Source organism: Microcebus murinus, chromosome 8 (genome assembly GCF_040939455.1).
Source record: "Microcebus murinus isolate Inina chromosome 8, M.murinus_Inina_mat1.0, whole genome shotgun sequence".
Lineage (NCBI taxonomy): Eukaryota > Metazoa > Chordata > Mammalia > Primates > Cheirogaleidae > Microcebus > Microcebus murinus.
The window spans coordinates 91,340,809-91,357,564 of record NC_134111.1 but is presented as its reverse complement, the minus strand read 5'-3'; positions in this window follow the sequence as shown (position 1 = coordinate 91,357,564).

Here is a 16,756-nt window from a genome sequence, read left to right as displayed (position 1 = left end):
ACAAAATGTTATGTGAGTTAGGGCTGGGACTGAAAGACCAGACTTTCTAAATTCCAGATTTTTAGAAAGACCAGACTTTCTAAATTCAGCTTTGCTTTTGTTCAAATTCTACCTCCATCCACCTCTTGGTAAATTCCTTGACTTCTTGAAGACTTGGTTTCCTCATCAGTAAAATGGGAACATTATGATGCCAACCCAATATGTTTGTTGCAGGAAATCAATGAGTTGTTTGTTTATTTAAAACACTTGGCACTGTGCCTAAGAGATAGAAGATGTTCAGTAAATATTAGTTTATATCATCATCATCATTATCATCATTATCATCATCATTCCATGACCACTCTATGCAAAATAATTCACTGTGGAATCCACATTGCATTCCATGAAATACTATTGCTCTAGGGCATCTCATTACCATTATCACATATCAGTTAAATGCAAGCATGAGCTTCACACTGTATAACTTGCTTTATGATATGATTTACTCCTTAGGCATTGATTATCATTTGTTGGGAATTAGGCCAATTATAGTTATTGTGACATTTGAACTGTAGACATTTGTCAGGTGTTCTGGCTGGCCAGAAATTTTTTATTTGTTTTCTCATGTGTAGAGATATTCCTGTATTTTGAAGCCTACCCCAGCCACATGTGCTAGTCAGAGTCTCACACCCCTGCCTCCTTGGCAGCCAGGGTCCAGGCATATGATGTGATCTAAACTCCAGCCATCCAGCAATCCAGGCGAGATGTTGTTGGCTGAAGGAAAAAAAAATCAAGCTTTTAAAGAATTAAAGTTAGTTTTATCCAGAAGTCTGGCTGAGGACTATATACTGGAAACTGCAGCCCGGGAGAAGTCTTTCACAGAAGTTTTGTCAGGCTCCTCCAGCACAATGTTTTAGTTTACAGCATATCTACAGGTAGTGGGGCTTATTGTGTACAAAATCACATCAAAGAGTGGGTGCAAGAGCACATCTGGTTATAGATTACAGAGGCATAATCACTAATCACCCGTCAGACGTTATCTCATATGTAGGAAAAGACAAGGACTGAGGTCATTTATATTTTAAGGAATACAGTGGCTCAGGCAAGACACATGGGGGTCTGTGTGTTCTCTCCTGTTTTGTCTTCAAAGCATCCCACCAAAGAACATCAGGCCACCACAGAGTTAGGGGCTTTGTGAAATTCCGCTGGCAAGCAGAAATGAGCAAGCATGGCTGTTTCTGTGTCTCACTACTTCAATTCAGAAGTGAGCACAGTGGAGTGCTGGATGTGCCCAGCTCATGTCTGATTTCTAGGGGGCAGAGGTGGCAGGGGTTTTGGTGTCTAGTCCTACTCAGTGGCCATGCTCTGGCAGTGTTCCCAAGGAGGTGGCTACAGTGCTTTCTCTGAGGAAGCTCCAACATATTAGTATGATGGTGTTTTGCTAATCATATATTCTCTTGACTCTTGCAGCCAAAACTTCCAGCAGAGGTTCTCCTGCACAGGCAGCATCCAAACCTGATTCTCTGGCTTCTGGCAGCTTTTGTGAGTACTTAATACCCTACAATAAATTCTTTTTCTGCTTAAGCCAGGCAGAGTGGATATTGTTTGCAACGAGACTGCTGACTAACACAACAAGGTTTTACAAAGACCCATCACTCATCCTTACTCCTCCAGCTCCGAGAAGATTATCATGTGAGTGTTAATAATTTTTTTATTAAATATTTTTAACTAGTGCAAAAGCCCAGCCTTACACAGGGAACAAAAGGAAATTAGATACATAATTTGGCACTGATGGCATTGAGTCCGATTTATGTTTGTAATTTCTTGAGTTGTTATTAATTAATATTATCAAATTTTCCTAATTATTCTAGTTGTTAGAATTTATTTTTAAAAATGATTAGAAAAAAAATGGATTTCAACTAACTGTTTATTGTACATTTTGTCCCAAACTACTTTTCTTGCAAAACAATTTCACCATTTAGCCACAGGTCATAAGGATTTGACCTCTGACCTTTACTCCAGCGTATTCATGAATTTGAATTAGTATCTTAAATTAAACAGCCTTTCAAATAACTCTATGCTCTTACAGACCTTTTAAGACTAATTAGGCATACTTAGTAGTATTTCTCTGATATTTTCTACTTAATTTTCTAATCTTTAAACATCTATAAGCCAGAAATGTTAATAATTTCTAAAGTATAAGGGAGGTCATGTCATTCAGGTGCTGAAAGTATATTTCTTAAGCTCAAAAGGAGTTGGTAGTTTTGTGACTATTTCAGGTTGAATCCTGAAGCAGAACTCAATGAACCACATTTTGTCTTTGTGTATCTGTTTCAGAGTTATGGAGTTTCACGTTATTCCTTTCCATACTTGTCACCTATTGACAGAATTTCAAGATAAATATTTTCCATTTAAACTCACATCTCAAAAAATGTTCACAAGAACAGTATTGGCAATTCCTAAATTGATCTAGAAAAAAAAGATACTTAAAAAAAAAAAGAAATGTAGAGAAGGAAAAACATTTTGAAAATATCAGTAAATTCTTCCCAAAATGATTTCTATTAACTTGTCATAAATTTTGTCTGAATGGTATGACAAATATTGGTTCACACTAATCAGATAAATTCAAATAATTTGAGAAGCACCTGAATATACCTGTTTTTAGGGATAATTTTAATGCTTATGAAAACATCATATTCATATAACTTAAAATGTTAAATTGTCCCACAACATTTATATTAAAAATGATAGCTCCTTGTTCTCCTTTCTGCAATTAACAGTTTCATTTGTTTGAATTAATCACTTTGAGTTCTTTTCACTTTTCTGAAAATTAAATCTATATTCTTAAATAATATTTTATAGTGATTTTATCAGTATCATACATAAGCTACTGACTATACATAAGCTATTATTGAAGATAAATATGAAGATTTAATTATCTTCCACCACACATAGACACATATCTCACTTTCTGATTGTACATAGTTATATGAAGTGTCTTCTGCTGAACCAAGAAGCATCCTATGATTATGTTTCCTTTTTTGCACAATTCTTTATTTTTCCTTTAATTAAATTTTCAAAAAAATTTGCTTAGTTTCCTGTGTACCTACTGCAAGTACTCAAGTGTTGTGACATTCTGACACGTCTTTTAAATGTTTATCCATAATATTCATCTGAAAATCCATCAGTTACACTGGCTTCTGGAATCTCCCACTGTAGAGACTTTCCTATCCTTCTCCAACTTGGCATGCTTTTTTTTGCATCTTCCTCCTCTAGCCACGGTGGGGGACTCTTGGTACTGGTTGACATCAGGGGATTATCATGTGTTGCTCTCTCAGATGGGATATAACACAGATAAATATGAAACAGAAATTGGAATTGCATAGTATTGACTGGAATATCCATAGGAGTTACCATCCAGGTATACCCATGTAGAATATACAAATGGCTAAAGGGGTTATGGAGGGCATTTAAAGAAGTTTTTCTGTTCTTTTATATTTCATGTAAAATGTGGACTCCATTCATATTTTTATATGAAATTTTTCTACTCTATCGCGCTTGTTCTTTGCAAAGAAGTTATTACTTCAATAGATTCTCATACTCTTAGGTTAAAAACACTATCTCAAAGAGAGGATCTACAAAGTTTACAAGCCCTTTATCAAGTGGCCAGCCTCCCCAGTGGCCACATTGTTCCATTCTCTTGCTCAGTCCCTTAGCTTCATCCATACAGCCCTCCGTGGGCACCTCCCATGTGCCTCCCTGACTCCTGAGTCTGCTTTTACCTGGTTAACTCATCTACTTTTATATCTTGGCTTCCTGAGAGAAGACTTGTAGACATCCCAGTCAAAGTCAATGTCCCCAGTTATGTGCTCTCATGGGCTCTGTACTCCTTGCACATTACCCTGATCATGCTGTGTTTTTACATCTTTGGTGATTGTTTGATTGTCTAACTCTTCCAAGAATTTATTTGCAACATAAGAGCTGGGGCCATGTCTATTTTGGTTTGCCGCTAATTTCTCAAATTCAGGCCTAGTTCTTGGCAATAAAAGGCACTTCATAAATACTGACATGAACAAATAACTAAATAAATAGCAGCTAAGTTAATAAAATTTGGTAAAGAATAAGCATGCCAATGTGGCTCAAATTATTTGTACACATTGAACACCAAACAGTGCCTGCACGTGACTACCACTTAGTAGATATTTCTTGAATTGATGCATTAATTGATGAAGTTTAACTTGGTAGTTTCAAAGTAACAAGTTATGATAGTTTTGACTCCAATGGAAATTTGGGTATGAGCATATTTCCTTCAAAACTCCCAAGGACCCAAATTGTCATTGAATTCACATGCATGTCTATTGTACCATTATCGTTAAATTTGTTGAAAGCATTCTATCTTTGACTGTGTCTACAAAGTTAAGAACACTAATTGGATCCAGACTGTAAAATCAAGTATACTTGATTTTTGTTTTACTTTGTTTTCTCGAAACACCACAAAGTTCATAAGATAAAGCCATTTTCTAGATGGCTGTAGAGGAACTCAGGTTTTTCACCTACAGCCTATTTACTCTTACCTTACTACAGTTTTAACAGGCTTGGTTATCCTTACTCAATTTTGCACATGAAAAGGAGAAAGAGAGTTTATTTCAAGGAAGGTGCCAGAAAAATCTTCCAAAGGCAAACACAATTAGCATGGACACACAGAAACACAGAAACACATACACACAAATTTGGGCAATTTAATTGTTGACGTGTTCTTGCATTCCTTGGTTAATTTAAGTAGTATAAAGTAAATGATTTGTGTTAAAATGCCTTTGACTAAGAAATAACTAATTCAGCTTAACATACAAGAAATGTCTAGTATGTTTTCATATGTTTTAGTTCAAAATAATTAAATAACTTAGTTTCAATATTTAAGGGAGTTTGCCCTCAGGGATTTCCAATGCTTGGCTTTCTAGAAGGATCCATTCCCTAAGGATTCTGAATGGCCAAGGTTTTATTGTACTTCCTAAGCTAAATTTCCTGCTGATAATAAAAAAAAAAATAGAGAATTTCCTGTTTGGTTTCCCTTGTTTGTGTGTTTCCATAGAATCCATGGTGGTCATAGAGCTTAAACGTGACAAAGAAAAATTTTAAATATGAATAAATCACTTTCCTCATCATGAATATTGGACAATGAAGTGGCCTTTGTGGTTGTGTATATGGCTTTTGCCTATGCAGTGATAATGTTAGGTGAATATTATTTGATGAACAAGAAAATAAAATATTAGGAATTTCTTCTTGGCATTATTTTAAAAAATATACCACTCTTTCTGCTGGAAAAAATAAATTTAGGAGATGTAAGGGTTGAAGTGTGAATCCTGTTATAATCTACTTCTCTGAAGAGAAGATATATGAACCATCTTGGTCAATAGTTTCCATATATTAAATAAAAATACTAATCTTCACCCAATCAGGTTCCAAAGGGTTGGGTAAAGTAAATAAGACATTAAACATTAGATTGGTTTTCAAAGGAAAACAAATTTAAATGTCAACCACCATGTTTTGGTATGTTTATAATAAAAACTGTATGACTTTATTGGCTTAGGCACAGTGTATAATTATACTGATTTCCAACAATTCTTCTTACTTATGTCAATATTTTAGCCAAAGTAACTAGATATAATGGCTTCAAAGAAGTATAGTGTCAATACTAATTCTTATTGTCCTAGAGTCTGATTTGATTGGATGAAGTCAAATTTCTTTCAATTCTTAGGTTTATTTCAGTTGCCACCCACATTGCTGAAATTTTGGAACAACGCTAGTGTCTATTAGCCAGGTTGATTTCTTTCCTCTAAATGTCCACTGACCCAAGTCATAGTTCTACCTTTGAGCTAGAGGTGAAGAGGCATGCTGTCCTATTCATTTGAGCATTTATATTTCTTTGTTAGATATTGAAAATATAAAACAAATGTAATTATTTAAAATAAAATAATCTGAGCAAAATTCCCAAAGCATTATGGCAATATCACAAATACTTACAATGAATATAAAATGGTAAAAATTTTCACGTTACACTTAACCAGATTTTTATTGCAATTGGATTGTGCTGACACTTTGGAACTGGGAACTAATTAGTGGGACTCCTCTTAGACTTTATTATAGTCGCTGCTAAATGGGATGTTCTTAACAAGTTCCTGAGTTTGGAGAGAAAGAATATGTCTATTCAGATACAATGAATGAAGGTCCTTGCCAGAAATTAGCCTTTCTTTCTCTACAATAATTTAGAAAAGTATTCTAAATTAATATTTTCCACTGTTGCTAAGAAATTAAAGTTGTCACAAATAAGGAGAAGCATCCCATCTTTTCTCAAACACATGTGACAGGGAGAAGAAAGCAGATGAGACTCAGTTATGAAACAGCACAGAGAATCTAGTCTCACTTTCACCTATTTCTAATCATTTGCATGAGAGAATAGACATTTCAGTGATACCAACATAGTGCTATTCTTAGCAGATTCTAAGCTCCCAATAAAATCCTCACTTCAGTCTGTGATGTCAACAATATGGTTTATAGAACGAAATGGCAAAGCTTTTTCTTGTATGAAACTTATGCCCCTATTAGGGAGGTCTAAGAGAAGAAACAGCCAACATTCTTCTTTCAAAGTGTCCCAGACATACAAGAAAAAAGAAAACAATAACAATATAAAAATCGCTGACTATGACAGTTAGCAAGCTGGTAGGGTTAAAGTGTTTTTGGTATAAGGCAGACCGAATAGAAACAGGTGGAACCAAATAAAATTATTATATTTTGTACATGTTTTACCAAAACATCTAAAAAGGCCTTGGCATTTTCCTCTTCTTTCTCATCTCAAACTTTCCCCATTTTTGTAAAGCCTCTTTCATTTCTCAAATTGATGTAAGTCTGGTTTATACATGCCAAAATAAATGGTGTTAGGATTTATTGAACTTCTAAACATATTATTTAATGAGTGACTACTTCCTATCTTTAGTGGGGACTCTTTCAATCAAGGCCAGAAAAAAAGCATTAAAATAATCTCTGTATGTAGAGAAATTTTACACATTATCAGTATGTCGGTGGTTATAAATCAAAGTTAAGATAATACATCAAAATATTTTTGTGCATTTCTTGAATTCATATGGAAGTGTGCACACACACACACACACACACAAACCCAAATAACCAAAGCAAGCTTGAGGAAAAAGAACAATGTAGAAGGTATCACACTATCTGACTTCAAAATATACTATCTGACTTCAATATATACAAATATATAGTAAATAAAAGAGCATTGCACGGACATAAAAATAGATACGTAGACCAGTGGAGCAGAATAAAGAGCCCAGAAATAAATCCATGCATTTATAGCCAACTGATTTTTTACAAAGTTGCCAAGAACACTCATTGGAGAAAAGACAGCCTCTTTGATAAATGGTGTTGGGAAAATTAGATAGTCTCGTGCAGAAGAATGAAATTAGACCCTTATCTTACACCATACACAAAAATCAATTCAATATTGATTAAAGGCTTAAATGCAATGCCTGAAACTGTAAAACTACTAGAAGAAAACATAGGGGAAAATTCTCTATGACTCTAGTCTTGGTAATTTTTTTGGATATGATCCCAAAAGCTTAGATAGCAAAAGCAAAAATAGACAAATAGGATTGTATCAAACTGAAAGCTTCAACACATCAAGAGAAACAATCAACAGATTGAAGAGACAACCTACAGAATGGGAGGAAATATTTTCAAACCGTTTATCTGATGAGAGACTAATATCCATAAGATACAAGGAATTCAAACAACTCAACAACAAAAACAAAAAAGATTATCCAATTGAAAAATGGGCAAAATATCTGAATGAACATTTTTCAAAAGAAGACACACAAATGGCTGGCAGGCATATGTGGCAAAATGCGCAACATCACCAATCATCAGGGAAATGCAAATCAAAACCACAATAAAAAGAGAGGAACTCTTATGCACTGTGGGATATAAATTAGTACAGCCATTATGGGTATTCTTCAAAACAGTATGGGTATTCTTCAAACAGTATGGGGAAAACAATATAGGGATTCTTCAAATAGTATGGGAGAAACAGTATGGGAATTCTTCAAAAAATTAAAAATAGAACTGCCATATTATCTAGTGGGTATATATTCCAAAAGATTTGGATTCCACTACTGGGTACATATCCACTACTGGGTATATATATGAAATCAGTATGCAAAAGAGATATCCGCACTCTCATATTTGTTGCAGAATTATCTTCAATAGCCAAAAGATGGAATCAACCTTATGTCCATCACAAGATGAATGAAGAAAATGCGGTATATATACATAATGGGATATTTTATGGCTATAAAAAAGAATGAAATTTTGTTATTTGTGACAACATGAATGAACCTGGAGAACATTATGTTAAGTGAAATAAGCCAGGCACAGAAAGACAAATATTATATGATCTCACTAATACGTGTAATCTAAAAAAGTTGATCTCATGGAAGTAGAGAGTAAAATAGTGGATACCAGAGTCTGGGGAGGGGAGGGAGATGAGAGATGAGGACAGATTGTTCAATGGGTATGTACAAAGTTATAGTTAGATAGGAAGAAAAATTTCTGGTGTTCTATTACATAGCTAATAACAATGTATTGTATATTTAAATAGAGCTAGAAAAGAGGATCTTAAAAGTTATTACTATAAAGAAATGATAAAGGTTTAAGGTGATGAACATGCTAACTATCCTAATTTGATCATTATATGATCTATAAATGTATTGAAATTTCACAATCTATTCCCATAAAAACGTACATTTATTATGTGTTAATTACAAACAAAATTATATATATATATATATATATCTTTGTGCAATTATTTTTCCTTTCACATTCCCTAAGCCATTATTTTAAGTTCATTCATACTCTTGCCAACAGTGCTGAGAATCTTCTACTGCAGAGGTAGAGCTTGGACCTCACAATGTCCAAGTGACAGGATAGAGTCCAGGGATTTCCATAACCCACAGACAAGCATTGGGTTTTTCCAGGGGTAAGATAAAATCTGATTGTAGTCTGAGTTACCTGATTTAAAAATCCAACAAGTCCATCCTATTGATTTATTAATTCCAATACACAAAGCCCAATTTTGGAGTTATAAGTACATCCATGCCTATATACATACATTCTTTAGAAAAATTGATGTGAGAATTAAATAACTTACATGTAAATAAGATTTCCAAAAATGCCTGACCTAATAGATATTCAATAAATGTTAGTATCTGCCTTCTTACATCTGGATTTCATTATTTCTACTGAATTGAGTTGAAATTAACTCAGAAAAATCAATGTATATTTGGCATGGAAATAGCCTATCTAATTGGACTAAAAGGTAGAAATTATAAGAATTTCTTCTTTTTAGGAGAAGCCCACCATCAATCAGATGGTAGTCACAGGTGGCCCTGAGCCATCCACACGCTCCTACCCATTCTCGGTAGGATTAAGAATAAGTCTTTGCAAGACAGATGACTGTGGATAAAGGTCCAAGCTATGGCGGTGGAAATGCTTTTATTTTATCTTTTTCTACTCAAAGCTCACTAACTCCTAGGGGACCAGCCCTCTGACCTTAGCATCATTAGCACCATGCTCTAACCAGCTAAGCTAATTGGCCTATTAGGATTCATAAACTCAAATTCAAAAGCTCTTAGGCTAGGGAGAAAAGTAACCTAGATTCACAAATGTTTTTGTTAACTTCCTTGATTGGGTGACTCTTGTGCAACTAGGCTTCTATACAATATATTTGTAGTGTCAAATTATTGCGTTCTACTATTTTTATAACTAAAGTTCAGTTGCATTTAGGAGTGGATTAAAAATAAAACAAAATAGAAGAAAAATTGGGACTGTGTGCTGAGTTCACACATTACACACATTTGTGTTTTACCAAGAAGGTAAAAGTTGAATGTTTTAGCTCCTACTGATAGAAGGGAGAAACACTGATCTTTCAGCCCCAGCCCTGGGCTACAATGGCCAGACTCAGATCGGCCCTTATTTCATTCAGATGGACTGTCAATGCATGCAGATTGATCCATACTTGGAAAAAAAATAATGTGTTCTAAATACTTGCTAGTGTATAGTCTTAACTATAGCCACTCAGTAATTATATAAATATTTGGTGGGAGGAAGGGAGAGGGAATCAATCTTCAAAGATTTCTTGACTTCGGTATTAAAAATATAACTTAACCAGATCAATAGAGAGCACATTTGGTTGGTCTCCTGAAAAATTTCTGCTTTTGAACCCTATTTTGGTGGCATGCCATCAACTTACATAGAAAGTCATTACTAAAAACAGGCCTATTAAGTTCAGTGTTGCATTTTTGTTAAGGGTGTTCTTGACTATATGGCATTCTTTCATCGTCATAACTTTAACATAAACCACAGCCAATCTTCATATCAAGAATGCATGTAAAACACCTGAAAAATGATTCTTTTTTTATCCTAGGGACACTGTGAATTATGTAACCAAGATTTCCCTTTCCAAATAAGAAGCTGAGGGCCTGATCTGTGGTGCTTCTAGAGTGCACACATCTGTTGCATGGTTTAGCTCATGTCTTTGTCTCACTTTGATCTCATGCTTATTTTATCTTATTCTCATAAATTAATGTTTCGTTATTATGATATCTGTAACTGTTTTTTTTTTTTTTTGTAAGTCATACTTGTTCAGTGCATACTTAAAATATCAAGGGTTCTTAAGAAGAGCTGGCAAAATTGAACCGTGCTTATGTTTGGTAAATACACAAGAGAAGTACTGCAACTTTCCAGTCCCGTACATCACTAATCAATAATGGTTCTCATTCCCACAAAGCCTGAACACCACTTCAGATTTTTTTTCTACGTGTGCTTCATATAGTCACTACCAATTGATTAAAATTGGCGCTCAGTATGAAACCTACTAGCTATCTCTGCCTTAGATGTTTTCCCATGTGATTTTTAAAATATACCCTGTCTTACCTATAACCTAGGTAAAATTGCCTTCTAGCTTCTTTATTGTGAAATATAAACTTTACCTTGATTTAAAAAAAAAACAGTAAAATAAAATGGCACTACAATAGTAACAGTATAAAAAGTTTAAAACAATTAAAGTATATAATGATCTTCCATTAAGTCCTTTTAAGACTGAAAAATTAAGTTTTTAATTTTCTTTGGATCACTGACATTTTAAGACATAGAATAATAAGTCCATAACTTTACTCTGAACTACCCTGGCTCTTGAAGATCGTGGAAACCTTTGTTTAGGTGTTACTTATCTCAGCCATGTTTTATGTAAGGGAAATGATTTCCATATGTCTCCACTCCTTCACAGCCAAAATATTTGTGCACAGGTTAGGCGAATGCTTCCCACAGGGTGCATTCCCATCTTTTCAAGTCATGAATAGAAAGGATTTGGACTGCAGAAAAGAATTTGACTGTCTTCCTAGTGTGCACACAAGCACACACACATGCGCACACACACGTATTCTCTTTTTCCTTCAGGGATTTAAAATGGTGTTGGAGTCATTAACCTGTTAGATATTCTGTAGTGAAAATGCCATAATCAGTGCTAATGAGTGCATTTAAATCAGTTTTATATCATAGACAACATAAAGCATGAAGGGAAAATAGCTCTAAAAATATGTGAAATTTATTTTCATGTGTGTCTTAAGAAAACCTCAGTGGTCCAAATATGTTGCTTTGCTTTCCTGTACTTCCAAGTCCCCAGAGTAATGCCCCATACAAAAGCCAAGCAATTTTTAAAATTAAAAACATATTTTATTAATAGCTCAAATACAGGAAGAACACAACAGCCCTTCCTGGTGATGTAATTGAACCTGATGATCTGAATTAAGAGTATGCTAACATCTGGTAGTACCAAAAACATGGCCTGTTAGAAATAGACTAGGGTAATGTCTGAATTAATATTTATACTTTCTCTAGTTTTAAGAAACAAGAAGTCTATTCCTCCAATAGAAATCTAAGTAATTAAAAAATAGAGAATATTTGGCTTTTAGACTATGTTCAAGTTTACCAGAAATGGCAATCATGCAAAAAAGATTCTAAAGTCCCCAGTGTCAGACTTGAGGTGAAAATAGAAAAGCTCCTTCCTTGACATTATATAAGCATGTTTCTGCTGGGTCAGAACCAAAGTAACATGTATTTTTTTATTATGATAGACTTTTGGATAAAGCATAAAAGATAAATGCTTGGATACAAAGTTAAATCAAGGCAGGGACCTTAAACAGGCCCTTTAATAATGTGTTGTTATTAAGACATTGTCAGACTTTGAGAGGAATTAAATTATATCGTGGCAATTCATAATGTTTACCTTTACACGCACATTCCAAAAAAAGAAAAAGGAACATGAAAAAATATATAAAAAAGTTATTTTATTTCAATTTTCAAGAAAGCCCTCAGCAGGGGTTTTTCATGTGATAAATGCAAAAAGACAACCTAATAACAGCTTGCTTTGTTCTAAAATTAGGAAAGGAAAAAGGTGGAAATGAACATGTTGCATAATTCTTGGAAAAAGAACAATTTGTTTTGAGGACTTAAAATTACAGAAAATTTTGTGTCCGGGGCATGGAAAATTACTAGAAAGGTTATAAAAGTCAGTCCTAAAGTGGCTTCCAGCACTATTGTGCTAGTGTTTGATTTTCTCCTCCCCACCGCCACCGCCAGCAAGTATCCTTAAAAGAAAGGAGGTTTTCTATTTTAGGTCTCTCAAGACAAACATATCTTAACAATTTCCTTTCCAGAGAGTGTGCCCTGTGCTTCTGTTCTTTACCTTTCAATCACAGAAAACTATAAGCTTACCTAAGGCATAAATCGGAGCCAGTCCCATTATCCTCTCTCTAAGGGTGCACCTCTTGGTTGTTAAATGATAAAATAGATCAATATTCATTCAGAGAGCAGAATATATTTTTGTAGCTTTTTTAGTTTTATGTGATATCAAAATTTCAGAAAGAAAGCACAAATAGGACAAGGAACTCTTGTATATTCTTTACCAATAGCTTATATTTTGCTGTAGCATTTTCTCTAGGTAGGCAATATCTATCTCTCCTTCTCTCTCTTTCTCCAGATACACACACACACACCTATTACAATATTTTTTGGAAAGATTTGGAAGTAAGTAAAAGACATTGTGCCTCCAGTTCCAAACCAACTCTACAGGGTTTTGTTATTTTCCATGTTTGCGACTTCCTTCTCTAATGGTAAAAATCCTGGCTCTAATTATCTTTAATATAAATGCTCATTTGCTCAAGTCTAGAATACATGGAATGCAGCTTCAGAATTGTTAATCACACTACTGCAAAACACAAATTTATCAGTTAGTAGAGTTCAATATTTGTTCTGCAGTTCTGTCAAAGTATAATTCACAAACAGTGGAGTAAAAAAACCTTAAGTATATAATTTGATGAATTTTGACAAATCCATGCACTAATTTATCCATAGTCTTACCAAAATATTAGAACTCCTCCATCATCTTGCTCTTTGCCAATTAATCATCACCCTAAAGCCAATTATTTCAAAGTAAATAGAATAAGTGAAATAAAAAAGATAACACCAGTAAGCAATAAAACAGAAAATGGACAAACAGCAGAGAAAAATAAAAATAATAATAATGGAATCTTTGACTACATCAGAAAAATTAATAAGTCTACCCTTAGGTAGACTTATCATTATTAGAAATAGAAGAGGATGTATGAGTACAAATCTATAAGATAGTAAAAGATAGCAAGGGAATATTGTGAATAATGTTATACAATTTAATTTGTCAATTTAGATAAAATGGACACATTCCTGGAAAGACACAAATTAATAATACTGTCAAAAAATACATAGAAAATCAGACTAGCCCTATATTTGTTAAGGAAATTAAATTCATACTTAAAAACTTTCCTACAAATAAATCCCTGTGATTCAATGGTGAACTGAAACCTTTAAGGAAAAAAAAAAGTGCAGATCCTACAATAAATTTTGTTTTTCAGGAAGTAGAAGAACAAAATCTTATTTCATCTTTCAGGTGGTCAGGTAATATGGTTAGATAATTTTACAGATGAGAAAACGAGATTCAAAGATGGCTATATGATTTACCCAAGGTCACCCACCTGGCAAGCTTTATAGACTGGACCTGAGTTTAAATCATCTAACTGTTAATGCAGTGTTTTCTTGCCTCTCACTGGGACCTAACTTATAAATGCTAACATGACAGAATTTCCCTTCTCAACATAGTCAATGAGCATTTATTGTCTACTTATATAGTAAGGCAAATTACTTTAGAATTCTGGGAAATGACATATTGAATCATAGTTCAGTGACTCGGAAGCCAGCAATGTGTATTTTAACATCACTGTAATTCAGAGTGTGGCATGTGTTTGTGTTTGCTCCCATAGATTCATATATTCTCATATACACACAACTCATACTCACACACCCACCTTTATGTGAGTAAGACAGCCCTTAGGGGATTGTGCATGCATACTGGGATTACATAGGTAGAACTAACAGCTTTCTCATAGGAAGAAATGGGTATACTAACCTATCTCCTCATAATGGTCCTCCTCAGTGGTAATTCCATCAATTGCTCTGGAGTTTTCGTTTACATGCTCATCTTGAGTGGGAGTTGTTTCTCTCCCTCTGCCTAATTATTCCTCTCTAGTCATTTTATAGCTGCCTCCAGCTGGTCCCATTCATTCTCAGGTCAGTTCAAATCTTGTATTGGTGGCTTAGGGCTCCCATGCCATGTTGTTTTTGTTGGTACAACAGATCCAGTTACTGAGCCAGGTTTCTCAATTTTAGCTAAATTGAGAAGAAGTTGGAGGAGCTTTTCTCAAGCCTCCAGTTTAGCATAGTAATCTACTCCTTGGTGAATCAATATAATGAATTTTGGAATTCAGTTTTTTATTCTTGGATTTTATGATTGAACAAATACATAAAGAACAAAAAGAAAACAAAAACAAAAACAATCCTGGTGCTAGGCCCTCACAACACATGAGCTACTTTTGATCTTGATTACCCACAGCTTCTAGGTCTGGATGCCAGCAGGTTTAAGGCACCGTTCTCCTTGCTTTGACCTGTGAATCGGTCTCATTGCTCTATTTCTGGGCCAAGAAGATGGCTCCCCTTGCTTTTGTTCATTTTAATTTCTAAAATTTTAGCAGTTTTTGTTGTGTTTGTATTGAGGAGAGTTTCCTTCAGTGTACAAACTCACAATGCCATTCTGCCCAGAAGCCTCAGGATTTACACCTTCCATTAGGTCAACTGCTCAGTGATAATTTTTCTCTCATCTTCTGTGGGGATATGCGTGACTAGAATAGGCTCCTCCTTTCCTGTGTTTTAAAAGTTCACTGTGTTTTTTGATAAAAATAATTTGTAATTAATTTATTCAGATCAGTGAATGTTTAACAGCAGGACTAAAACACGTTCAAATCACACTTTGCATTAGCCAGCTCAAGGGCCGGACAGATGCCAAAATATTTTTCATTTGTGTTTTGGTATTTCATATTTGCTAAATATGAGCCATTATGTGATATATTTACATATATATGATGAGCATGAATCAAAACATTTTCCTCCTGATTTTCTTAATTGGTTGTGGAAGGAAAAATGTCTTTAATCTTGTTTGTAAATGATGTTTAATTTTCTTAGCGTTAATTGGAGGCAATACGAAAGATTCTTTGTTGGTAAAACACATACAGGAAGATCTTATTTACGGGTTTAATATTCCTAGTTAATGATTCTAGCACCTGGAGCTATTCTCCTGTATGACTCAAATCAGGGGGTAACGCTACTAAGGTGAGTTGATATATCTTATAAATTATAGACCTTCATGTTCTAAGAGAAAAAAAAAATTGTGGGGGAATGAATTAATCTAATTAATCTTTAGCAAAACATGTTTATGGGTGGTATTCAGACATTTTTCATAAATATGTCCTGTCAGACTAATATAGACTATTATGAAGGACAGGCAAGCATGTTAAATCAATGGGAAGTGATAACTACTGATACATGAGAGTTATTGAAATATAATTGCCACTGGTCATAACAATCTTTTGTAATAAAAGGCTCAGAATTTAAAGTTTCAATTGGCATTATATTGACAAATGTTGTCCACCGCTACCTCACATAAGCCCTCGTATCATTTTAAAAAGGTTAAAGAGTCTTTTCAGGTTCTATTTATACTTATGTTCAAAATAAGGAAAATAGTGTCATGACTGAAGTCACTGAGATTTGCGACAAGGGCTCCTCTGATGAGAGCAGGATCCGGCCGCACACAATCCAAAGCCAGAGCTCAGTAGGCAACTCTTCAAATACCACTCCCGCACTTACATGTCATAAACCACATGCACGCCTGTGTGAGGCACAAGACATCATGGAAGGTTCCAGATAGCTAGATAACAGGTTTTTGAAAATGCAGAAGGCTTAAGAACCTGTCTCTTTGATCCTTAAATTTTTTCATACAAAAAAAAAAAAAAAAGAAAGAAAAATTACTCTTGCACCTGCCTTTCCCCCTCACCTGCCTCCTTCCCTCTACAATCCACCAGGGATGGAGAAGGATATGACTTTTGACCCACTCAGGAAACTTATTTATACTTCGAAATACGTGGTCTGATTACACTTATCACTACTTGGTGCTGCCTAATTCAGATGTTATGGGTGCCCGTAAAGTTATACGGACCTTTTATTACCCGGCTTTCCTGTTTTGATTAATTGTTGATTGCTACAGAGTTATTAAAAAGCTTTTTCTTTT